At 39.9% G+C, this 26,969-nt stretch overlaps 1 long non-coding RNA gene across 2 annotated transcripts; it reads left to right on the top strand.

Annotated features, from left to right (window-relative positions):
* The first annotated feature begins 8,496 nt into the window (after nucleotides 1-8,496).
* LOC125001114 lies at nucleotides 8,497-26,726 on the top strand. Of its 2 annotated transcripts, none has more exons than XR_007111520.1 (3): nucleotides 8,497-8,766; nucleotides 22,533-22,801; nucleotides 26,415-26,726. It is a non-coding gene; the product is annotated as an uncharacterized LOC125001114 (long non-coding RNA). The 2 variants fall into 2 exon arrangements; XR_007111519.1 differs by having other exon boundaries at nucleotides 22,509-22,801.
* The last annotated feature ends 243 nt before the right edge of the window (nucleotides 26,727-26,969 follow it).

The raw sequence follows: 26,969 nt of genomic DNA, 5'->3' as shown, positions 1-26,969 counted from the left end.
AAATGATCTATCTTTCCCTATCTATCGTTCACCATCACAGGCCTCAGTACAGCGCATGCTAAAAAAGGGGCCGCTGTATTTTCTCCTGTTAACATGTTAACATTTGTCAGTAGTGTTATATATTGTTGAAAAGAGCAGAACTCCAGTGTGGTTTACTTGATTGAGTGCTTCATTTCCCCTTTAACCGCCAAATCCCTTTCTTTTGTCTTTTGTTTCTTTTATCTTTATTTCTGTAGCACTTTTCAAATGAACATTATGAACTAAAATGTGATAATCTTCATTTTTCAAAGACAGTAGCCCAAAGCTCTTTTCTCCCAGGCTTCCCTTGCTTTGCCAGACCGTCTTCCATCTCATCAATCGACCTCACTTATCCCTTCCCTTTGACCCCTTTGGCCCCATGGTCCTGACCCATCTCATCCATCACCTTGACTCCTCTTGTCCATTGATTTCCTTTGTGTCCTGTCAACCAAGTGACTTCCTTGCATCAACTAAGGCATGGATCTTGTTTGTAAACTACGCAAAATTTCTGTGGCAAGAGAGAGGAAATACAAATTAAAAGACCTGTTTGATTTTCTCTTTTTAGTTGGGAGTGTTGCTTTTTTTTATATATATATATATGATGTGACCCTTCATATGCCCTTTAATCTGCTGTTATATTATTCGATCTATGCAGTGAAATACCCGGCACTGAGTGCCTCCTCAATGATGGCGCTAGTAATTATACCACTGTCTCAGAATTAATACGGCGATGATTTATTAATGATGAATGCTAAAAGTAGTAACTCAAACTGACCTTGACGTATTGGACTGGGGAGCGTTGGCATGTGTTCACAGATCTGAGCTCAGTCCAGGAGGTGGAGACTGACATCAGCGACAGAAGAGCTCGCTCCAATCTCCACCTCCTCCGGGCAAAAGGGCTCGGGGAAATGATCCATATCAGGGAAGCAATATGCAAATCTTTAGCGCTAATGTATACTGTGGCCAGGCGTTACCGAGGCTTGATTTTCACAATTCTCCAAACCCCCTCATCTCTGTGCCGCCTGGTGTGCTGGCCATCCAAGTGTCGGGCAAGTGGCAATTCTCACTTATTTGCGGGCCCTTCGAAACCACCCAGCAGACCATGAAATGAGTTCATTTCACCACACTGGGATGCAAATGACTGGTGGTACAATAATATCACACCCTGTCATAATCGGTTATGCATTTTCAAAGGGGGAGGAAATGTATACATTCCTTTGTATTGTCTCTCACTTGAAAGGACAACATCTTCCGACACAAACGCATGAAGAGATTTGGCATAAACACATTATTGTGTTCCGTTCTTCTTCAATGATTTAACAAGGCTTTTTCTTTGCTCCCAAAGGCACTTGTGTAATGGGCACACCGTGCCACGTTCCACTCACGTTCTCTTTTCTAAGCTGTCCTATATCACAAGCTCCTCTTTTCTTTGCTGTTTCATCTATAGTACACAGGAAAATTCAGTCCATGCAGACGGCCCATCATCTAAAAGGGAGCCAGTAATTACTGAGCCATTTAATCTGGAAATAATGTATGAGTGATGTGTTCACTGCCAGACTGTTGAAAGACCGGAGGGTTTGAGAGATGATGATGGTTACCCAGACATTTTACATCTTGTTTGAAACACTGTTAAAATACAGTGCACTGCAATCCACTGCTAAATAAATTTTGTGGCCATACACACTGCTGTGAAAGTAAAATATAAATCTGGCAGTGTCATATCAGTGTAGTAAAATGTAAAAATATGGGACCGCAACATTTGCATAATGCAGGAAAATGGACTTATATGTAGTATAGGCACATATTAGGCATCTTATAAGGATATTTGTGGTCAAAAAAGTGTCACACCAAAATACGCTGATCAAGCATGACATTATATAAAATATTGTGTAGGTCTTCTGTCACTTGGAATGGTCTTTTCACTGACAACAACACAAACAACATGTTTTATGATACATGCAGGGAAGGTGAATAGAAGCCATCTGCAAATGGTGGCTCCCACCTTGAAGCATGGAAAAGGAGCCCTGCTGGTTTCAGTGCTGGTCATTTATTCAAAAATCTGTTTCTGTTTCTCTGCGCCCCTTTTATCTCCTGAGGGAATTTCCACAATTATTTATAACCCTCATTTAAATTCACCCAAAGGCGAATGCCCCTATTGCATGCACAGTCAACCAGCTTCAGAACACTGCACTGGATGCCCCTAGCTTTATTATGGGGGATTTCAATCACTGTTCACTCGGAAATTCAAACTGTCATTAATATGTGACCTGCCCCATTAGAAATATGAGATATCTGGGTCTTTGCAGATCGCAGATTACAGATCATTTAAAGTTGCATTTAAGTCCTTTCCAAGGGCTCTCCTGAGGACTTCTGGCTACTTTGTGGTTTTCTGCCTGGTATACAAACCTGTCCTGAGGGAAGCAAAGCCTGAGTGGAGGTTGGTTGTGGTCTAGTCAGAAGATTCCATTCAGTGCCTCCAGCACCGCTTTCTCTGCACAGACTGGGATTTATATGTGGACATTTGTTCAGATTTGGACGATCTGACTGAAACTGTAATCTCATATATTCATTTCTCTGAGGATTTGATAATTCCTAGGAAATTAATTTCAATTTTCCCAAATAAGCCATGGGTGTCAGAATCAGTTAAAAATATCATTAACCAGAGAAACATCAGTTTTAAAAAAAAGGTGACAACATTCATAGCAGGGAACAAAACAAAGTCAAAACAATTAAATATAAAAATAAAGTGCAAACCGTGGTCACTTTGGATAACTCATGACCTGCATGAAAGGGTGTTAAATCAATTATGCGCGTGCACTCACATACCAACACTACTTCCCTCGCTGGCTTGTGACACCCAGAGCTTGCAAATGATTTAAACCAGGGGTACTCAAATACAAATCTTAAAGGGCCGCTAAAAAATTTATTGAGGTCCATTTATTGAGGTCGGCCAAGGCACATGCCATACTAGTATAATATTCAAATCAAAATGCCCTTTTCATTCAAAACAACAAGAATACATACTAAAATAAAATGCAATTTACATTTTGACAGAAATTCAAATAATTACTTAAGCAAAACAAATCAAGATCCATGCCATGAATCCAGAAAAATATATATCAGGAGGGAGGTTAAAGCAAACAACCACAAGAAAGAAAGAAGGAAGGAAAAAGAAGAAAAAAATTATTTCTATTTTAAGGTGAATCAAGCATCTCAGGAATTTCAAAACTAACATACATTCTAAAATCATTTCAGTTTAACAAAAAAATAAATAAATAAATTAACACCTTTAGATTCCTTTAGTAGACAAATATATCAAGATCTCAGGAATCAAAATGCAATGAAAAACTATTTTACATTGGAAATGTGTCGGTATCAAACACTTTCTAATGAGAGAAATGGCTTGTTGTGTCCGTTGCCAATGCTTTGAACTTTGGCACAAATGGTGGCAGCCACATCCTCCGGTGAAGATGACCAGACGTGTCTGATGACCTGTCCCACGGCAAATGCTGTCCCTGCATTTTGCAGACATTTGCAGACTACTATTTCATCTACATCATCTACAACCATTATAATAGTAATACTGGTAGCCGGTTGCACTGCTATTGATATAACAGACATAATAGTTTAAATATGAACAAATATGTAAAAAACAAATGAAACCGTAATTGTTGTTTCTTCATTTCATCTTGATGATATTTAATTCTCCTTTATCTCCAAGTTGTGAATATCCCCGGATTTCATTTCAGAAGTCTAGTTACATCAGCCGAAAATTTCCAACATATTCAGTCAGTCCGTTACATATGAGATGCAAAGCAAGCGATGGCAAGATAGAACCGAAGGGATTTGCATTTTGCTTGGCGGAAGACATGTTGCTGTTTTCACATTTCAGACGTGTTTGATGAGTCAATACAGTTTTCTCCACAACTTAAACTTGTAGTTAAGCAGCTTATTTGACATCTTAGAGCTCCCAAGACATAATGTAGTGACAGACTGAGTTTAAAACATGGATTGGAATTATAATATTTTTTTATTATGATTTTTATCGCCCTACATACCGATGGCAGCACATCGACGTGTTGGCATGGAGTTGAGAGTCCCGGTTTACAGGTGCTGACCCAACCAAAACATATTGTGAAGGAGTCACAGCTGGGGGGCCACAATTAAGCAGCTGCCTATTGAGGGTCTATGATTTAAACAGTTTTTGAAATTGTTTTAACACTGGCGATTCTAGAAATAAGTAAGGGCACTGTCTGTAAGCTTTTCAGGGGAGTAGAAGAGAGGAAAAGCCCTGGGTCAGACGACATTGGTTTTAGGCTTTGAAGAACTGTGCAGAGGAGTTGACTGGCATCTTCACGCTTATCTCCAGGCAATCCCTCCAGCTCTCCAGGGACTACTATTTGCCCATAGAACAGGCAGGTGTGATGATGATGCTGTCAGTACCCTTTTCAGCCTGGTCTTTGGTCATCTGCAGGGGTCACATAACTTTGCACGTCTCCTTTATATTGATTTTTCTTACCCTTTTAATTGCATTTTATGTGACCGTCTGACCAACACACACAACCTTGACCAGGGCTTAGTATCTTAATGTGTTGACATTTTAACCAACAGACCTCACAGGTTGAAAGCAAATGGCCTTCTAGCTGCTGGCTCAGTAATATAGTGAGGTTGTGTGGCAGAATTGGGCAAACTTTGATGAGCTGTCTGTTTTGTACAGAGCCAGGGCTACCAGGAAAGCAGAAGATAACCTGTCTGAGCCGGTTCTCCCGCTGACCTCCCAATATAGGCTTCTGTCATCTGGTCGCCAGTATATGGTACCTAGCCCTAGAACAAATAGACTCAAGAATTCATTCGTGCCAGTTACCATTGGCCTCTTTAACAATTGTCCCTGAAATATTGGGGCCCGAAGTCTATTGTTGGGCTGTGTGATTGAATGTGTACCGTTTTCGTCTGTCTCTATAACATATTGCCCGCCAGGGAAATAATAAAGTTTACCGAGACTAAGTTGTTGAATAATCCATACTCAGGGTCACGCTCGCTGGATAATATTAAACCATGAGTCAGGATGTCAGTATGTCTGACTTTTCTAAGTGCTGTGGTTAAATCTTGGGTAAATTGTGAATAGATCCCAGGTTTGAAGTGAAGGAAACAAGCCAAATAAACTTATCTGCTGTGAGATCCCGAGTTTTGTCTGAGGAGTAAAATGACAATCATACTTGGAAAAAATGTTATTAGGTTGCTAGCCTATAAATAGAAGACAGGAGCATTTTCACGGGCCAACATTATCATTTGCCAGCAGATGCACTCGGAATGCAGTGAAACAGTCCATTTAGGGGAAGGAAAAAAACTATTTGTTTTAATCATTACACAAGGCAGACAGAAGTTATTGAATGGAAATATGTGCGCGGATATTACGTAGTGCTAAATAGCTCGACTGCACAGCGATGAATTTCAAATAGCCACAGGTCAAACAGAGTCCAGCAGCAATGGATGCATAGATATGCATGGAAAATAAGAGAAAGTGGAAATGAATGCAGAGTCATTATGTTGTTTCTTTGAAATTAAGGGATGGTCAGATACAAATAAAAGTGGTACAAATGAAGCTGTTCTCTGATCGGCTGCCCTTTGCCTGAACTGCAGTTTTATCTTAAATACAGAAGCGGCTCGTCAGAGGTAAATAAACTGTATTAAGATGGCTTTGAGAGAAAATCACACTCTCAGCCCTCTTTGAGCTGACATTTCATTGTTACCATGGCACTGCAATCTACAGCTTTTTTGTTTAGTTTTTGCTAGAATGACAATGGGTTGCAGCAAATACAATGGCATTTTGGTCTCGTTGGCAATAATATAAAGTTAGGATATGAATTGGCCAGTCTGTCTGGTTTGTTGACAACCTTTGTTAAATTGTTTTTGTCTACCTCCACTCTTTCTCCTCGAGCATGATGAAAAAATCAGATCTGTAATGCAGCATTTCACAAAAAAAAAAGTTGCCACCTGGATTTAACTAAGCAAGTAGATACTCGCCTCGCTATTATCTTTGAGCTGGGAACAAGTTATTTAACACCTACTGATGCAATGAGTAGCTTCTCATTTTTTAAACAACCATGTTGAAAGACACATCATTAGAAAAGAGGCAGATGAAGTGATCGACCCATCATGTAGGTAGTAACTACTGTACAAGTAGTTGCTCAGGTCTAGGTTTAGATTTTTTTCACCCTGGTGGCACGGGCATATACCAAGATGTCTATGCCAGGACTCATGAGGCTTGAATTGTGTGCAAGATTGGTTCAGGGAGCATGGTGTGGGGTAATTATATTTCTTTCACTTCCTCCCTTGATTTAGTTTCAGCATCTCCAAACTTTGGTATTTTGTTTGCGAACAAACCAAATCTATTGACTGACTCTTTAAAATGAAATGAGAATTGGGATCTGAGTCGCAGTTGTGAGTCTTTTTTTTTTTTTCCCCACACAGATTCACACATTCCAGTGGTGAACCAGGGTTCGATTCCCCATCAGTGCAACAGTGTTTACGGAATTACTCATACGATACATACACATCTGGATGGGGAATAAAAAAAGCCAACTATTCTTGTTTTATATAGATAGTGCTGCTTTTGCTTCTTGCAGGCTTTTGTACAATCTAGAGATAATTTTGAAGCCAGGATCTGCTCCTAGGCACTTATAAATACTTTTAATGAGTTATTTTCAAACACTTTTTGGCTTTCTTTCATAAAACTATTTATGCAGTGCCGCTCATGAAGGAATCCAAACCACTCATTTTATTTAAACCAAATTTTCCGTGAAAGAAGGTGCAATGTGGGGAAAAAGCACAACTGGCCCATTTTTTGTAGACTTTGTCCGTCCTACTCCGTCCAAAGTCCAAGTTGTTGACGGGCCATCTCAGAATCCTCACTTCCACCCAAAGGCCACTTTTAGAGATACTTTTATTTTTATGGTCCAAATCTATCAGGTTTTTAATTCACTTTTTGTCTCCTAACCATGTCTAGATTAAAATAATCTCAGAAGTCTTTAAGTTCCAATAAAAGTGACTAGTGCTGGCTGCTCATAGGCCCTTCCTTGTCTGTAGCTCTATCAGAAGACAGAGCGACTGAGGGATTGTGGACTGTAGGCGTATGCAATACCAGCCACTTTGTGAAACACTCACAATATGTATTTATTTTGTGTCCTTGGAAACAAATTCTTTTTGTTTCGTGCAACAGAGGACGAAATTGAAAACAATTTGTCAGAGGTTGCACTTTGGTATGGAAGGTATTGCCATACTACTGTTCTGTCTACACACATTGCTGGACTGACTCAACTTCAGAAGGCACATAAATGTATTAATTATACATAATCGTTATGTAGTGTTAAAAAATGTAAATTACAGTACAGTGAGCAGCGCTCAGACGTGGATAGAGTTAATTACAGCTGTTGTTTACATTTCAGACAGCAGCGCTATAATTACTCTTTGACAACTGTAGTTATTAGTAGCTAACTTGAATGAAGAGTTTACATAAATAAAGATAATGAGCTTACATGAAACTACTCCACTGACGTGTTATTGGTTTGTGGCATCTTGCAAAAAACATTGCGTTAGATGTCATTAATTGCAAATGAGTGTGTGTTTGACAACTACTGTTTTCTTCATTAACCCTCATGCCGTGATAGGGACAAAAGTGTCTTTTTCAATTTTATTTTTTGATAACTTCGTGGTAGTTATGCTTTTTGCCATTGTATTGGCAAAGGTGTGTTTTTTTTGTTTGTTTGTTTTTTTTTTTTTTAGCAAATTTTAGCAAATTCCATAATGCTCCATTTCTACACTGCGTAACCTAAATTGTTTCGTTGTTACCAAACAACAAAATAACAAAATTGTCCTCCTCAGGAACACCCTAAAAAAGCATATATTAATTTTTTTTAATCTTTTAATCCACTTCAGATAAGTTTCTGACTCTAAGCATATATATATATATATTGGGAACATTTTATTTTTAGTAAACAACAATGTACGTACCTACAATCTTTCACAAAAGATTACATTAAAAAAAGAAATTTAAAGTATTTTGAAGTTATTGGAGAGTCACCAGTGAGCATCAGCATTAAGAAAATATTAGTTCGGCCTACATTCTACTTAGCATCTAAAATCATATATTTTTTTCTACAACATGGAAGCTAAGTCTGCGGCTGTCACTGTAGGTACACAGCCTGTCATGTATCACAGCATGTAGGGAAATATTCTGCCTTAACTGTCAGCAGAGCTGTCATCCACCCTGAGCCATGTTCGTTCGACGGTGAGCTCCGAGCTTTACTCCTGAAGACACATCTGTGCCTTTTTGACTGGCTTGTTGTGTCTGACAACAGCCCTGCTGCACAGCAGGGACGACTGAGGCAAATTGTCACAGTGTGTCAGGTGTCTTTAATGGCTTTTAATCAAAGGTATGGCAGCGATAACGAGGTGGCAGTTTCCCCACACGAATGCAGGCTTCCTCCTTATTCTTTTTTCTCACAATGGGTGTGTTCAGTCAAAAAACCTACTAAAGCTGGAAAAAGCTGCTGCTTGGACTTTCTGTGCGCTTTATATTTTGGGTGAGCAAATTCTGGAGTGCTGCCATGGACTCAGATGTGATTGTGTTTTATCTTGAGTTGCACTGCACACCACACCACACCGGTGCGAAGTAGCCCTCGAGACAGGCTCTATCTAAAAGAGCTCTTGGGCAAGCTGATAAAGTTTCTCGCTCCTCTGTCTTCCCAGGTAGGACACATCCTTTGTTTCAAAATTGACTTTTCAACTTCTCCCCCAGTAAGCAGAAAGAAAATTTCCCAACTAACTTTGTACTGCAGCAGGAATTCTCCCGTTGCACCTGTTTGAGCTGACAACAGAGAAAACCTTGAAGGCGCGGTAGTCAATACGTTACTCTCATCAACCTTGTTTCCAGAATCTGTTTTCAGTGAAAAGGCTGTGATGAAGCCCTGTAAATAGCAGACAGACTACTCTCTGAACGGAACAGAGTGGAGACTTTTTTTTTCTCTGGAGTTTGTGGAGAACAGTGGAAGAAAAAATAAATCTGATGGTATGATGCTGCCATGTGATTCTAGGAAGTCAGAGCTCCATCCACAGTTTACTAATGGTATAGACCACCAAGCCAGAAATATGGACATACTGTTTGAGCCATATCTAGATGCTTCTACCCTCGGGCATTTAATGTACTACTGTCTTAAGTCATTAAATACAAAAATGTCTACTTTAATGAATAATATTTACTCATGTTTTTTTCTGCATAAACCCCTTAAACATTGTCAGCCCTGCTGAAAACTACCATTCAATCATTTTGAGGATTTTAACCCTTTAAATGCCAGTCTACACAAAACTAATTTTACATCAAAGTCAGTATTTTAGCTAAACTTTGACATGTCCCGCCGACATTTTTTATGTGGAAAATAACAATTTCATTTATACGGGTCGTACAAGGGTTGTTTTTTATAAAAAGAAAGAAAGAAAAAACACCCTTAAGGAGGGTTTGTGCAGTCACAGCAAGGAATGAAGCTCAGGCATGGCAGCCGCCATATTGGTTTTCAGAGACTCCGCCTCTCTTGGATAATCCAAATATGGGCATGTGGGTAGAGCCTTTAATTAAACCAGACCAAGTCTGTCATTAACTTTGTTACCATACCATTGATCTAATAGAAAAAGTCAACGAGACATGAATGTTACCAACTCTATATGGTTGACTAATATTTCTCGACTTCAAACTGACACACGTTATTTAAAAGTATTATCACCTTAAATTTTAATGCTTCTATATCTCGTTTTGACTTCAGTGCTGGTTTGGTAACTGTGGTGAGCTCCTGCCTTGTTAACACAACTGGAGTAATGGTAATTCATTAGATGGCTTATTAACTACTTAACCACTTCAGCTACCAGGCTAGCTTTGTTCAGCAAAGACAAAGAACATATAAATAATATTCAAAATTCACTTCCCGAAGTGGAGGACACTTTTCTTTAATGTTCTGTCAGTAACTGCAACAATAGCATGCATGTATTATTTGTACTGAAAATAATCTAAAATGGACCTAAACATCACACCCAGTAGAGAGGTTGTCATCTACCTAGCTGAGGACTAGCAAAGGCTAGCAGAGCTAGCATCCACTAACTGTCAAGTAAGCAAAGTAAGCATTGAGAGCTATCTCTACAGTTGTTTTTGCACTTTTGCATCCCCTTTACCGCTCAGAGGTTAAGACATCAGAGGTAAATGCAAGGAAGCAAATCATTTCAAGGGAAGGCACATTCAAGAAAACACACAACCTTTTGGTGGGATAATGTTGGTCACGCTGTTTGAAAATGATTGTCATCTGGGAAAAGATCTGTTGGGCCAATGAAAACGTTTGTATGGGCTTTATGCAGCAATGCACAGAAGAGTAGCAGCAACTTAGTAATACGTCACTCGACCCACCTAACCATGAAATCATATCAAAACTAAATAATTCAGTAAGACTACCCAAATTATCAATATAAACTATAAATTTATAATAAAATGATCTTTGCAACGCAGTATAATTAACTGGAAAAACTCTACAAATTAAGTAGAGACCTTTGCACTAACTGAAAATCAAACCTGGATCAGCGTGGGAGCCAGCTATGCCCAACACTATACTACCAACTGGGGCTGGGCGGTATACCAGTTCATACGCGAACATGCAAATTACTACTAGTGTGATTATTCTACAATATTTACTCATCATCACAGTGAAATAATCCATCCTTAGTCAATCTACTGCATTAATATAGCTCTTAACCAGTAGAAAATTTTGTGAACACGTGATTATCCTTTAAAAAATACTGTGATACTATCCGAATTTTGAAAAAAATACCATGATATAGATTTTTGGTCATACGGCCAAGGCTACTACTAACGCTACAGTATTGGAGAAATATTACACTGTCTTACCATTTATGTCATCACACAGTGCATCCATATACTGCTGCGTTTTCTCTGGCTGAAATATATCAATAATAATAATAATTAAAAAAAAAAAAACACGTCTCAGTTCCCATTGTTTTAAAGAGCCGTTCAATAGATTCCTTTTGTTCACAATTCTGACATGTTTTAAGATACAACAATTATTTCCATATTTGGGCTCTGTCACTTCAGACAGAAAAAGTCCCCCAAAGGCTAAGCACAGAAGCTAACCTTCACAAAAGGGGAGTTGTCCACAGACAAACCACATAAGCCAGAGAACCTGGTGTCAGCGAAGGAGACTGGGGAAGAAAGACAGCTATAGGCAGAGCACTAGAGGAAAAGCAGTAGTACTGTCCTGTAGTACATGTAAAAGGAATGAAATCAACACCATAACTTATGTTTATACTATAGAATAGTATACAGTATTGGTCATCATCTTAGATTACAGATGGGATTTTTTTTTAAAGGATAGTTTATTAAATATAAACATTCTCCTAATTTATTATTATTCTGTGTTATTTTCCTGGTCCTGTCCACTTCAGATCAAATTGAGCTGTGTGTGGCCCCTGAACTAAAATGAATTTGGCACCCCTGGGCTGGATGGAAATACTGTGTTCTGCTGTATGTGTTACTGACTTAAAAAACAAACAAACAAACAAAAAAAAAACAGTTCCCTTAGATAGAAGCAAACTTGGAATAAACTTGGAATTTGCTATATTTTGGCCTTTTCAAGGCCAAGCCCTCAGGTAACAAATAAAATATCTTTTGTTTCTTTTTATCTTAGACCATTAAACAAAGTAAAAGATATGAGAGTAGGATGTGGTATGCATATGAGTTATGTTAACTTATCAAGAGGTGACTGTGGCTGGGTAGTTGCAGGTTGTCCGAGAACTGCAGGGAAAGCAGTTCAGACCCTGATGCGAGACACTCAAAGGAAGTGAATGGGTAGATGTGCCACTGTGGCAGAACAAGACCATGTACCATTTATGTAACGAATAAACATGTCATATTGGTTCAAGCGACTGCACATTGTGAATATTGGATAGAAGTGGAATCACTTTCTCTGCCCTCTTGTTTTCAATTTTGCACGCAGTCCTCGCATTGAATCCGAACATGAAACTTACAGGCTGAAAATGGGTTCCACTCCAGCTCCTTTTATTCATACTCCATCTATTGCATTTTTTTGCACACTGTTTTGCTTACTGTTACCGTTTCTTTTCTTTTTTCAAATGTCTTTTTTGAATGTCCACCTAACTCAGCAGTATTTTTTCCTCTTTTATCTCTGCTGTCATGTGAGACATGCATTAAGATGAACTGGACTAAGTTGTTCCATTTTGTAGACACCGATCAGGCATAACATTATGACCACCTTCCTAATATTGTGCAGGTCTCCCTTGTGCCAGAAAAATAGTTGTGACTCATCAGAGAACAGACACAGGCCATCTGAGATTATCCTGTGGTGTCTGGCAACAGAATGTTGTTAGTGGGGGCCTTTGGGTCCTATGGGCTGAGGGGAGGGGCCTCTATGGATCATCCCACAGATACTTCATCAGTATGGGATCTAAGAGGATTTTTTTTTTTTTTTTTGGTCTGCATTTGTCTACATAGTTGAACACCACAGGGTGTCAACATCATATGAGGTTGATGCAGTTATATTCTTGCAGCTGAAAGCTTTATTACTTCAGTGCGTGAGTGTGACCATCACCAGCCCTCCCTAGGAACTATCCTGTTGATCTTTATTGAGTGTAGTAACCTTGTGTGGCAGGGAGGGCAGTGCTACACCTCAGTGAATAGAGGGGGAGAACAAAGGACAGAAAAGATGTGGAGGGATAGACAGTGGAAGAAAGGCATGTGTTGCTGGTAGGAACTAGTGGTGTGTAGGGTTCTGTGCTTCCCAAGTCACCTCACTCAAGTATGGGCACAGGGGTGTGTTGCGTAGATCTCTGGAGAGATGAGAGAGTCCAGGGGGGTAAGGGTGTCCCAATAGAGGAGAGAAGTCTGCCATAGGGCACATAGTGATAGAGTGATAATAATAATCCAGCCCTTAATAGCCGGGACTCATCAATTATTCTTGATGTGATCCAGCATGGGCTGGCAGGTGACAACACACATGCATGTGGGCATTCCCTAAATATGAGTGAGACCATTACCAGGGCCCAGAGTCAGGTCAGAATCCCCAGCCCCCGAGAACCCCCACCCCAGTGTGGGTCGCATGGGTGACAAGACCAGAGAACCACTGTAGCCACGGGGCATGCCACACCCCAGCGCACATGGCGAGCGACAACAAACAACCCCAGACCAAGCGAACACAAGATTTTTACAACTAAAATAAATATTATCCAAACAATTGACACTTGAACATGCATCAGTATTCAACTGTATTAACTAAAAAAAACTAAAATGGCAGAAACCATCCTTGAAAATCTTTTATTTGACATATTTTAGTGTTTTACTTTGACCCAAGTCCCATCCACTGACTTGGAGAAGGTGGAGCTTATGACCTATGCTGCAGTCAGACACCAGGGAGAGCTCTGCTTGCTTTGGTTTCACTTTTGTAAAGCAGTTCTGCCATCCATCTCTATACAGTCTACATTGTACAGCTGTGCACAAAAACAACCAATAAAGCCTAACTTCTTTCTTAAAGTGGCAGTGTTACTTTTCTAAAAGTGAAGTAGAAACATTTTTCTTTCTAGCATTATAAAACAAATAACGCTTTTAACACTGACTTACCAAAATGAGCTGGTCATCATCAGTGACCAAGACGTCCTTAGACAGCAGGAGTCGGTCATTTTTATAGACAGCCAGTAATGGAACTAGGTATTTAATCATGAAGTTAGTGCTCCAAAAATGCTATTTTCTGCATTACTGGAAAAACAGAAAGCTCTGACAACTGCTGCACTTGAAAGTTGTAGTTGAATAAAATTATTCTGCATTACCCTAAGATTATGATAATTGGATGGATTAAATTCATATGCTGTATCTATATCTATTTATATAATATGCAAAAAAGGAAGCTGCTGGGTGTAAGGGAACATAAACTTCAGGATTTGTATTCATTAAGTCTTCCCTCAAGCCATTAGATTCTTGACTGCCCTGAAACATTTTTCACACACTCACAATCAAATCACAACTTATATTTGTCCCCTTGCACACATCTTTGCGCACATGTATCACGCTTTTCTCTCGGCATCTTTTATTAGGTAAAACTATTTGGTCATTAGTCACCAGTGCATCAAAAATATGACTGAAGTCCGAGGAGCTGTCTCCAAACAGCTGGCCTGCATAAAGGCTAGCTTCTTTGGATAAAAAAATATGTCAGCTTCGAATGCAGAGAGTCATGAGGACACCAACGCCTGCCCAATCATGTTTGTTGTATCAGCAGCCCTTGGCAGCAACTCCATGCATCATTTTGCTGTACAAACACCAGCTGTGAGTTAGTTTGGTATTCTTTTGCTGAAAATGTCTGGTATCGGATGGGCCTTCCAGGGACTGCAAAACTCTTGCACATGAGGCAGCTTGTTAGTTGAGACACTTTTTGTACTTCTTCTTACACAGCAAGCTGCCAAGATCTGCTTCGAGTTGGTTGAGTTTATCAGTGGCTACGTTTTGCACTGGAGGTAGATATGATCGATTAATTTCACATCCAAATGCACCCAATAATGACAACAGAAACACAGGAGACGCTGTTTTTAATTACATTTTGAAATGGCAATAAACACATGACATACGGACCAGCAGGATTTAGTGACATCCACCAGAGTGAGTGATTGTTTGCAACCAACTGACTACTTCCGCCCTTCAAAGTATATATGACAACCTTCAGTGGCTGTGGCTTCGATGAAAAACCAAAAAAGTTCTTCTGCACAGTCCATAGTGTTTGGTTTGAAGTCTAGTATTATGCCAGTATTATGATGGGAAGTCCAACTCTTTTCACAGAGTCTGCACTAATTGAAATACCTTAATGAACTTACCAAAAATTATGTGAAAGCCATGTTTTAGCTTAGCAATTGCAATGTTGCTTCACCCCTTTGCCACGTTGCCATGTTTTGCCACATTGCCCCTTTCTATCCCATATCAGTATTCAGTACAGTATGATTTGATATTAAACTAAATCAAACTGTTATTTGTGAATGCATGTGGACAGTGCATCACAAGTACCATGTTACCTTTGGTTTTGCTTGAAATATGAAGTACTTGAGAAGTTGGATATGATCCTGGATGCTTCTGACTTTTTAAAGTTGACTAATATAAACAGCAGCCTGTCACTGAACAAGCCTTTCTGCCTGACTATGGTGTCATGTAGAGTGTGGTGGACATTTGTTCATCTTTACCCAAGATGTTCTTTTGTTGCTTCATGCTCCGCCAAAATCACACCTGCAATATCTTTGAATTTTCAATTATAATATCAGTCTGCTGCTCCTGTTACTTTTTTATTATCATTGTCTTATTCACCTCCAAAGATATTTAAGTTTAAACCTACCCTGCAAAGCAAAAGAAATCTAAAAATTGTGGATAATCTAGTAACACAGTTGAATACAGTAATACAAAGCGAGATAAATAGGGAAGACTGTAAATACCTGCTACGAAACGCCATGATTCTTTTGCATGTTCCGCGAGCCACTTGTGACATTTTAGAAAATATCATAGGGCAGGGGTTCTGTGTTCAGCTCCTCTTTAAGAGGCAGGGTTATAAGTAAGAGCAGTAGTGGGGGAGTAGTCATTTTGGAGACGGCAAGATATTACAGCACACAGGAGGCTCTGGAAATTATCATGCAGCCCGACTGCAAGCACGGCTCTTCATCCCTCTCCAGCAACTCTGAGGCTGACACAGAGGAAGCCTCAGAAATAGACCAGTCGGAGTTCCACTCAAGCTCATCTGAAGACTCATCTGAACATCAGTGGAGGGGAGATGGATGAAGCAGTGGCTGGATGGACTTCAAAAAATGAAAAAACAACTCTACGCACTATGCTGCCACCCAAATCAGTGACCTGACATCCACCTTTGCACTGCTCCCAACTGATGAAATCCTGCAACATATTGTGGCCATAACAAACCGTCATGGGAGACATACACTGGCAGACTGGCGAGATTTGGACGTGGGACTGCTCATTTTGGCTGGTGTTTATAGATCAAAACACAAATCAACCCTCCTGCTATGGAGTGAATAAAACAGGAGCATTTTTGGAGCATTTTCCAAACTGCTGTGTCCCACAAGAGGTTTCACCAAATCTGCAGGGCATTCAGGTTTGATGACAAACTGTCTCTACCCCAACACTGTGATGAAATTCCAGGAAATGTGTGGGACATGTGGACGCACTGCCTCTCGATGCTATTCAGCCCAGACGTGGACATCTGTGTTCTCATGCCATTCAGAGGCAGATGCAGATTCCAGCAGTACATGTCAAAAAAAAAAAAATAAATAAAAAACAGCCAAATACAGAATCAAGATTTGGGCGACCTGTGCTGTCAAAACACCCTACACCCAGAGACTGCAAGTATACACAGGTAAAGCAGCTGGCAAACTTGGAGACGAGAGTGACCCTTGAGATGACAGCAGGGCTCTGGGGGCATGTCACTACCTGTGACAACTTTTTCACCTCCTTCGCCCTGACAGAGGAGCTGCTCACGAAGAAACTGGCCCATGTTGGCACTCTTTGGTGAAACCAGCCTGAGCTTCCACCTCATTTGTTCCAGGCAAGACAGAGATTTTACAAAGACCCACAGACTGGTCTCTTACTTCTTTCGACGGGGCAAGGATGTGGTGCTTCTAAAGCATGAAACACCACAGTCCGGAATGAATAGACAAAAAGCAAAAGAAAGCCATTTACAATCAAGGCTTACGACAGCTGCAAAGGAGGTGTCGACAACCTTGGTAAGCTAGGTAGGTAGGAAGTAGGTAGGTAGGTAGGTAGGTAGGTAGCATTATGCACACATTTGTGGATTGTCAATAATAAATGTTTTTCTAGTTCAAACTGATCCTGTATTTTTCATTTATTTTAGACCACAGCAGGGTAATAAGGATTTGGAGTTAGGACTTCAGAAGTTATAGGTATTTTTATTTTATTAGCTTTTGTGAATTTTGGCAAAGAAACTGACAAATAATTGGAAAGAAAAAAACACTTTTTAATAAGTTTGAAAAGTAAGTAAGGTTACATCAAAATAACTGTTGCTTCCAATCATTGAGCCTACTCAAGCCGTTAAAATAATAATTAGGAAATTACTTGAATTTTTTTTATTTTTTACCTACCATATTACCTTTATAGGGTTAAAAACAAACAAATAATTCCTTTTCATGTATAGTTCAGGTTGAAGTATTTTTAAAAGATTGAGTGTCTTCTAAAGTGGAAGAAAAATATTAACATATAACACTTTTGCAGAAGTTTTTAGGAAGAGGACATGTTTTGTCATTAGGGACAAATGCATAAGGATTTTTAAGGATCTCCCAAGGGTTAATGTTTAGGGTTAACATTAGCAGACAGTTTCGTCCCTTATATAAGTTATTATCATAAGTGTCAAAGGTGAACTGTACGACTATGTTATGTACCATTGTCTTAATAATACAACAATAAAACTGTATAATAATTTTTGGCCAATATAAATGGCTCCTGTATATTATGGTTTGAAGCCATGTCATCTGCTTTTGCAAATTAGAGGAATTAATACAGTTCACATTGCATGACAAAGAAAGAGCTTAGTCTGTGGCTGTAGACACATTATGTGAGCACATTCCCATTCATCATTGTTCCCCCTTTGGCCCTTCGCCACGTGGATGAATGTATCCTCAAACAATTATTCCTGTAACTTTTCTAATCCTAATTAAAGCCTAAAATACTTTGTTGTAGGTTTGTTGGTTTGGTTCGTAGCTGGTTTATATGGCGTATGACAGTACATTTCTCATATCCCCTTTTTTCCTGCAATATATTTTCTGGAGGGTTGATCCTTCTCCCTTTTAAAGAGTTATGTGAGCAAAATGGAGGGGTAGGGCTAAGGGGTGGAAAGGGTTAGAAATCTGGTTTATTAACCAGTAGGTGTGTGTAATCTAGGTGAAAGCATACATAAGTTCTAACTGATTACCTCTTCATTTGTCTTGTTCCAAGTCCTAAATATGAGTGAGACCATTACCAGGGCCCAGAGTCAGGTCAGAATCCCCAGCCCCCGAGAACCCCCACCCCAGTGTGGGTCGCATGGGTGACAAGACCAGAGAACCACTGTAGCCACGGGGCATGCCACACCCCAGCGCACATGGCGAGCGACAACAAACAACCCCAGACCAAGCGAACACAAGCCAGTGCAGGCCAGAGCGGGCTCTAGGTGTGCGGTACATGTATAATTAAGATGGTCAGTGTTATTCACTTCACTTGTCAGTGGTCATAATATTATAACTGATCGGTGTAATATGTCCTGTGCTGGCAGATTTATGTCTTCATCTGTGTCGTGCCATGTCACTTTTGCTACCTTTCACTGTTGAAACATACAACAGAAACCAAAGCAGATGCTCAGGGCTCCAGACAAAATTGAATCCATAAGCTTATCAAGCAAGTCTGCGTTACCTGTGTTACCCACGGACAGCAAGATGTTACAGACACTTAGGCAAAATCATGACTGGAGAGACTTCCTACAACGTGTAGTTGAAAATCTATTGAACTGATGGAGTACAGCAAATTCAGGTTATTTCTGCAATTCAATAACTCTCCTCCCCACTATTCTAAAGTGTGTATCTATGGCTAAGACGTAGGTTTATGTCATATGCCAACCACAAAGACTACATTATCCAAGAGAATTCATGTAAAAAATATGCAAACCGCCCTAACAATATGTCCAGAATTATTAATTTTCAGTTGGATGTCTTCCTTGCTAAGTACTGAAAGAGTGTTGTTTTGATATACCACTTTCTAACTATTGGCTCTGAAAGCGCTTTTCAGTCACAGTGACACATTCACACACCACACCAGCAACTCAGGGCTCAGTGTGTTGCTCAAGAACTTTGGCATCTGACCACAAAGACACCCATGTTCTTTCACTTTTTATTGCAGCACGCCCTCAGTTCACACAATTTACAGCATAGACTGTATATAAATATGGATGCGTTCTTACATTGGCCAAACTGATGCTATTTTCTCAACGGTTGGGGCAGCACCATCTTGCAAGTTTGGATAGTCCAGACTGCGAAGTATGGTCCAAGAGTAGAGCTATGCCGAACCGAGTTGTCGTTGATCCAACTGCACTGCCGCCAGACTCACTGGTGTTCTTGTTGAAGTAATACTACACTGTGCTTTACCTCCACCAGTTATAAGGAAATGTTACTGTACTTATTTTTTTAAGTTTTTATAACTCTCTGTGCATATATATTTTACAGAGCAACTGGCATTGCAACTGGTAGTCGCCATTATGTCACAACCTGATTTTTACAACTAAAATAAATATTATCCAAACAATTGACACTTGAACATGCATCAGTATTCAACTGTATTAACTAAAAAAAACTAAAATGGCAGAAACCATCCTTGAAAATCTTTTATTTGACATATTTTAGTGTTTTACTTTGACCCAAGTCCCATCCACTGACTTGGAGAAGGTGGAGCTTATGACCTATGCTGCAGTCAGACACCAGGGAGAGCTCTGCTTGCTTTGGTTTCACTTTTGTAAAGCAGTTCTGCCATCCATCTCTATACAGTCTACATTGTACAGCTGTGCACAAAAACAACCAATAAAGCCTAACTTCTTTCTTAAAGTGGCAGTGTTACTTTTCTAAAAGTGAAGTAGAAACATTTTTCTTTCTAGCATTATAAAACAAATAACGCTTTTAACACTGACTTACCAAAATGAGCTGGTCATCATCAGTGACCAAGACGTCCTTAGACAGCAGGAGTCGGTCATTTTTATAGACAGCCAGTAATGGAACTAGGTATTTAATCATGAAGTTAGTGCTCCAAAAATGCTATTTTCTGCATTACTGGAAAAACAGAAAGCTCTGACAACTGCTGCACTTGAAAGTTGTAGTTGAATAATCTAGGTGAAAGCATACATAAGTTCTAACTGATTACCTCTTCATTTGTCTTGTTCCAAGTCCTGCTTTGGCTAATACGAGTGTGTAGGCCCTGCCGGGACATAGATTGTGATATTTGTGTGTTTAACACAGCCAGGGATGCTAATAGGGCTCTTCCCCTTCTTGGCCTTTGGCCTATCAAAGATGTCTGGAAAATGCCTTTGAAGAGAGTTGGGGTAAATAAGGAGAAAAGACAAGAGAGATAGTTATACCATATATAATATTACAGTGCACTTTCTTTCATCAGAAAAGAAAAATACCTAAGAAAAACAAAAGACAACCTCAACAAAACAACAAAAATTGAAAAGACTGGCTGCTGGAACAACAACACCACAGTCACCAGAAGACGTTGGTGTTGACCTAGAATACTCCTCGATGGGCAACTATAACTCCACTAAGCCACCTTAAAACACCTCATCCGCCTACATCTAAAAACTGTACACAGAGAGGAAGGAGGAAAAGGATTGCAAAGGTCTACAGAGATCTTTATGCAACTACTGTGAAGCTTGAACGTGTTTTTCAGAAGATGGAAGGTGGAAAAATACAAGGAAAGGGGTAACAGACTTGAGAAGAAAATGGCCAATTCGTCTGAGCTCAAAGCCAAACAACAACAAAGAACAACACTCTCCTATTTCAGAACACAATTATTTCATAGATAAAAAAAAAAAAAGATATACCAAAATCAGCAACTGATCTCTAAAGTTATAGCTGGTAAGCATCTGAAGAAATACCGCCTGCTCTGCCATGCTTAGGGAGTTTGGATTCTCATCTAAGCTGATAAAAACAAATATGACAAGGGCCACCAAACTCCAGTACCTCCGACATTGCAGTGTTACAAAATCAGCCAAATATTGGAAGCGGAAAAAATCATTTCTGGAGACAACAGTAGGATAACAGCAGGAAAGAAGGAGACAATTACAAAGAGCAAGAAAAGAATGCAAAAATCCTTGAGTGCATCAGTTGAGTATGGAGGATTCTGGGTGCCGAGCAAGAGCAGCTTTTAGATGGGTCAGAATGACGGTGTTTATGGCGTTGGTGTGGGCTACGGCTGACAGTAGCTCATATTCAAGCTTCAGTAAACTTGCAAAAAAGCCCTCGTAGCTTATTTTGTCTGTCTTGCTACTGTGTTTTTGTGTGTGATGTCATCAACTAATTGATGTCGACTCAACTTTCATCATATATTAGTCGACTTAAAAAATTGATCAACCCCAAGTGCCTAGTACTGATGTTGGCTGCAGCATCCACTGCCGTCCCCACAAGTATTGCAAGTATAATGCGTCCTGCTACAACTCAAAGCACAATAACCCAATAAGGCAGAAGGCCCCAGCCAAAAAGAAATGTGTTGACGAGGAGTTGGCTAAAATGATTGCCCATGATTTCCAGCTCTATTCTACTGCGGAGGACCAAGGTTTTAAAACTTTTTTCCAAGCCTTAAATCCCATGTACACTTTACCAGTAGAAAAGCACAAAAGTTACACCCAACTTGTATGAAATGAATGTGCGTTATGGGAGGAAACAGTGAAAATAGCTACATTTTCTATTGCTACTGATAACTGAAAGCAGACAGTGTTTGTTCATTTGTTTGCACTATTTAAGCTTTATTGGAATATCAAACAAAAATAAAAAATATTTTTGTCACAGTATAACTGCACAAAATGAGACGATTATTAGGCTTCTCTTAAAAAACATTGAATGCAAAAGGGCTTATTAACACTCAAACCATGTATATTTATGTGGCTACAATATATGGCTACAAATGATACTAAATAAAGAGCCATTCGGGATCCAAAAGAGCCCACTCTTCTTTTGCCATGGCAAAAGAGAAAATGGCCAAACTTCCCATCATTACTCAGTTCCCTTAGAAGAGCTCTCTCTTATGGCTCCCGAATTGCTCTTTATTTAGTATCCCTCACAGCCTTGTTGATTTGTCTACCCTACCACATACTTTGTAGCCTTGAGCAGAGATTAGCCTTCACCCGATACTCGTCACCTTGGGCAGGCAGTCAGGTCCTCTGTGGCCACGCTGAGGAAGCTGGTGGCTACAAAGCCTGTATTTCCAATTCAGCATGCATGAAATAATGAACTAAATTTCTGTGTTTTCTGTTGCTTTGACATCGCCTTTATTGATTTTAATTACCACCCCCCCTCAGACCAGGCCTTCCAAGGCAATTACGCCTTTTGAGGAGCCCTCTGATGAAGAACTGATCCAAGCATTAGCTGACACTGAGGGGTGCAGTGTTTGTAATAGAGAAAAGCCTGAATTCACGTTGGCTTGTCTTTTTCCTTCTTCATAAATGTTTTCAGAGAAGGACAGGAGATGAGACAGTAAGTCTGGATTAGAGCCATCAAACTTTTCACCATCCGGCCACTTTCCTCCAGTCACCTACGTCCTTCTAGCCTTCCCCCTTTACCTGGTGTAATGTAATCTCTTGCCATCTCTGGCTGTCATCAAACTAAAACATTTCATATTTCTCTTCCAAACTTACTAGCACCTCTTTCACTCCACCCCTTAGCCCAGCAGGGAGCTGGTATGTCTGCTGGCCTGGAGGAGCCCATAGATGAGGAGTTGCTGAAGGTCACACAGGAGCTCGATACCCTGGATCCCAAGGACACCCCCATTGTAGAACAGCCAGCAGAAACACCAGTTCCAGATGAGAGAACCAAAGGACTCTTCCTCCCTCAACCACCACCTCCATGACAAAGACTAGGCTGTACAGGACCATTCGGGGGGCTGGTATCCCATGACCACCAAGTGCCATTGGTGTAAGAAGAAGGCTGGAAGGTGACAAGAGGGTAGACAAACTTATTGCACTCTGGCAGTCTCCAACAGTAAAAACCTGTTGAACTTTTCTCATTGTTAGTAGAATTAAATTACATTAGACTACTCTTGGTGTTTTTTCCTCAGTCTTTATTAGGCTCATTTCAGATGTCTCATTTTCTCGTGTGAGAGCCATTCCACCGAATCGGTGCCATTTGCGTCCCTAGAAAATTATATGTATAAATGCAAATAAAAATGTACTTTAAAATACATTTCCTTTGAATGCCCTGCACATTGATCTGTTTTCAAATTTAAGATATATAATTGTAAGGATTAATAAAAACTACCTAAAATACTGAAAATGGCATGTATTACCTGTCCCCGCACTCTAACTTTATTCTCAACTATGAAATATCTTGATTAAAATCCTTCAGAAACATTATTTCCTTTGCACTGTTGTGTGATTCCTTTTTTCATAAGAAATCCACAATATCTTATTTAAAATACACATTTTAGTTGTGTCCCTGGGTTTCCACTCAGTCCTGTTACCCAAACATATTACCCCATCTGACAAATTTGGAACATTCTATAAATCACATGCTCAGCAGGAAGTTACATCAGTTGTGACTTCTGAAGGCCATGGAGAGACCAAAAGTTAGTTCTCTCATTTACTTTTCTGTATATTTGATGATTTTTTAACTTTGACTGATAAGGTTAATGTCAACATACTGTCCTATTACCTAAATAATTTCTTAGATTACATTTGTTTATTTTAAAAATACAGATTTTTGGTAAATCACTGGAATGTGCAAAGTGTGGTCATGCTATTAGTGATGACGCCATGTGGCTTAAATCCATGTATTAGCTACTCCTAGGCTAAAAACTCAGTCCTGCTACTTTCAGTCCCACTCATATAAAGAGTAACAGGACTGAGTAGAGTGCGTAGTTTAAGTTATTCGGTAGTGTTATTTAATAATATACTTTTAGCATTATTTTTATGTTTAACATTTGAAAATACTTTAATTGGTTGAAATAAAAGATCAGTTTCACAATATAAATATAATACTTACGGGGAGCCAACCCACCACTAAGTGCTGCAGGAAAGCAGCGGCTCTATCGAGCACGTCATGATGCTGAACCAGAGAGGAGGGAAAAATACTCACAGAAAGAGCAAGAAAAGTACAGGCAGGAAGAAAAGGATTGATGACTTAAATGAGAGAGAAAAGCGTAGAAGACGCAGAAAATGGAGGGAGACATACCATAGAATTAAGGAGAGGAAAGAAGCCCTACGGCACCTCGTAGTGCCGTAGTGTCTAAATGTAGTTAACAGGTTATAGAGATGAATATAACAGTATATTGTAAGAAGTGCAATGTGCCATTTCCTGTGATGCACATGTGTGTTAGGCAACAGAAGACAACTTCTACTTGCGGCCATTCAGAAGACACTTATTTCATGAGGTTCTGGTGGAGGACATTTGAAAAAAATACAACAAAGCACAGGGGGAGAGGGAAAGGCAAATAATTGCAAAAATAATAACAGGAAAAGTTCTGAAAAAATACAGACTGCAATGTTTGGCTCAAAATTCTTTGGGATTTTCAAAGAAAAGATGGAAGAATGACAAGAATGGGAAAATTAACTACACTTACCAACGGAAGCGGAACAACAGGGTTTCAGATAGTTTAATGAGCAGAGTGAGATCTTTCTACTCAAGGGATGATGTGAGTCACATTACAACGGGGAAGAGACAGACCGTCACTTGTAAGTAAAAGAAATTGCAAAAATTATTTCTTTTAGATACCACGAAAGATTTACACAGTAAATTTTTAGGTGAGAACAAAGCTTCATCTCTTACTCACTCTTCTGTGTGCTCCGACCTTTCTGGATTGTTCATCCAACTCTGAGTGATCGACACACATTCATGTGCAAGATGCGTGAGAATCTGCGTTTTATTGTGCAGAAGCTCCACCAACTGAAAGTCATCAGCACCACTAATCTGGATGACCCTGTGAAAGCCATCGCATGCAACACAGAAAACATAACGTGCATGTATGGTGAATGCTCTGAGTGCAAGGATCTCTCTTGCCCCATCTCTTGCCATGGAAAAGGTGCCCCGGATGACAAATACAGAAACAACAATCAAGTAGTTTTTTTGTCAGCGAGGAAGCAGTGGAGGAAGCAGTTCAGGAGATGCGCAATGATCTGCCACCAGTTCCATCCACAATGAGGATACAGTACTTCAGGCAGTGACCGTAGCCCGAGGAGAACTGGCATACAGGGATGTCAGCTGCTTGTGCACCACCAAGCAAAATCTGACCTGTCAGTGCTTCAACGCAAAGCGTTTCACGTTACGTCATCAACGGACTACTCCCACAACCACAGAAGCTCAGTGGCAAAGTCCTGAAGTGAAGTACGAGGATGACCTCTACCCTGGCGTCATCACAAATGCACGTGAAACACATGTTATGGTTCGCTGCATGCCCAAACTGGCAGTCAAGAGATTTTTCTGGCCAGCACAGGATATTTTGTGTCTTATCCCGCCCCCCAAAGCCATTCACAGGTCACTATATGGCAATTGAGAATGAAGTCTGGATCAAATTAGATGAGCCTCTTAAATGACCAAAATGGGTGGTTTTCACACACACACTCACACACACACACACACACACACACACACACACACACACACACACACACACACACACACACACACTCGCTCACTCACTTGCACACACATGCCCATGCATGCACACACACTAACACACACACACACATTTCTGTTACCAAGTTTTCATTCCTGTTATTTAATATTTTTTTTCTAAAAAAAATAATAAAGTTAATTCATTTTTTTTTTCAATTATGTGTGGTCCATCATTAATTCAGTATTTAATAAATTACATCATAGGAAATTTGGTAAACTTTAGGTTTGGGTCTCTTTGAAAAGGTAAAAATTACGTTGCATCTTTTAAAAAAAATGCAACTTGAGTACATACACAGTGATTTTTTTGTCACAAATAGTAATTATTTTAACATATAACCAACCATTTCTTTAAAAGGAACACTTTTTTGAGGGAAAGACAAAGGAATTAGTTGATGTGCTTTTAAACATGCCTGTTAGACGTCACTTCAGTTTTGGTAACAGGACTGGAAAAAATGCAGCCACCTTTGACTTCCAAACCTTGTACAAAATAAATAATGTGGCCTGAGGTTGACCAATACACATTTTGAATAGTTAAATATGCGTGTTATCACAATCAGTGTTGAAAAAATATAACAAATTAAGTTGAATTTGGGACTGGTACAACAAGCAAATGGCACCCATTCGTTGGAATGTCCCATAAGCTTTACTTCTCCACGACTGTCTTCCACCTTAGATTTATTCGGGCCCTGTAACCTGGCCTTACGCCAGCCGCCTGGTAGAGGCCATTTGCCTTCTGGTTCCCGCTGACTACGTGGCTATCAGAGCTGCAGTGCTGAGCAGCCCCAGGCTGATGGCTCAGATCACATCACAGTTGTTTGAGATCAACCAGAGGACTGTGTCCCAGTGGTAATCATAAAATTCTGTTGGAATCTGTCCTGTGATTTATCTTGTAGTAAAAACTCAGGAAGATAAAGTCAGCCTGTGTTTGTTTTTAACAGGTTCTAAAAGCACCAGAAGGAATAGACTGGGGGTGTGCTGGAGCAGGCAGTTAGCGTCGTCTCTGCTCTAGCTCATGCTGCCGACCCTCTCCCTCCGGCAAAGGGGCTGTGCAGGTGGGACAAGGACAGTCGTTTGACTACGACGTCCCCAAGGAGCAACGTCAAGAAAAGGGTCTGCCGCCTCCACCGCCTCCTCTCACCTCAGGCAGCGCACTCCCTCCTCTCGCTCCAGCATCCAGCACCACTCCGTCTGCCTCCACCGCTTCTCTGACTCCTCGTCCAGTAACAGTATGTGCACTAATATCCATTATTTCACGGCTCTAATTTATTGTTGAATTCTTATATACACGTTGTAAATAAATCAAGTAAACTCCTAAAATTCCCTCTGCACACATGTTTAATATACGGATGTGACTAGCATATACACCACGAGGGAATGCTCAACAGCAGCAGTTATTGACAAAAATGACTGACACAGTTCAGGAAATTCTTGATAACTGAAATAAAAAATAAAATAAATAATAAAACGGATGAAGGCTAAATAGAGTCCAATGG

This window comes from Mugil cephalus, chromosome 23 (genome assembly GCF_022458985.1).
Source record: "Mugil cephalus isolate CIBA_MC_2020 chromosome 23, CIBA_Mcephalus_1.1, whole genome shotgun sequence".
In the NCBI taxonomy this organism is placed as follows: domain Eukaryota; kingdom Metazoa; phylum Chordata; class Actinopteri; order Mugiliformes; family Mugilidae; genus Mugil; species Mugil cephalus.
This window is presented reverse-complemented; position numbering and strand designations above follow the sequence as displayed.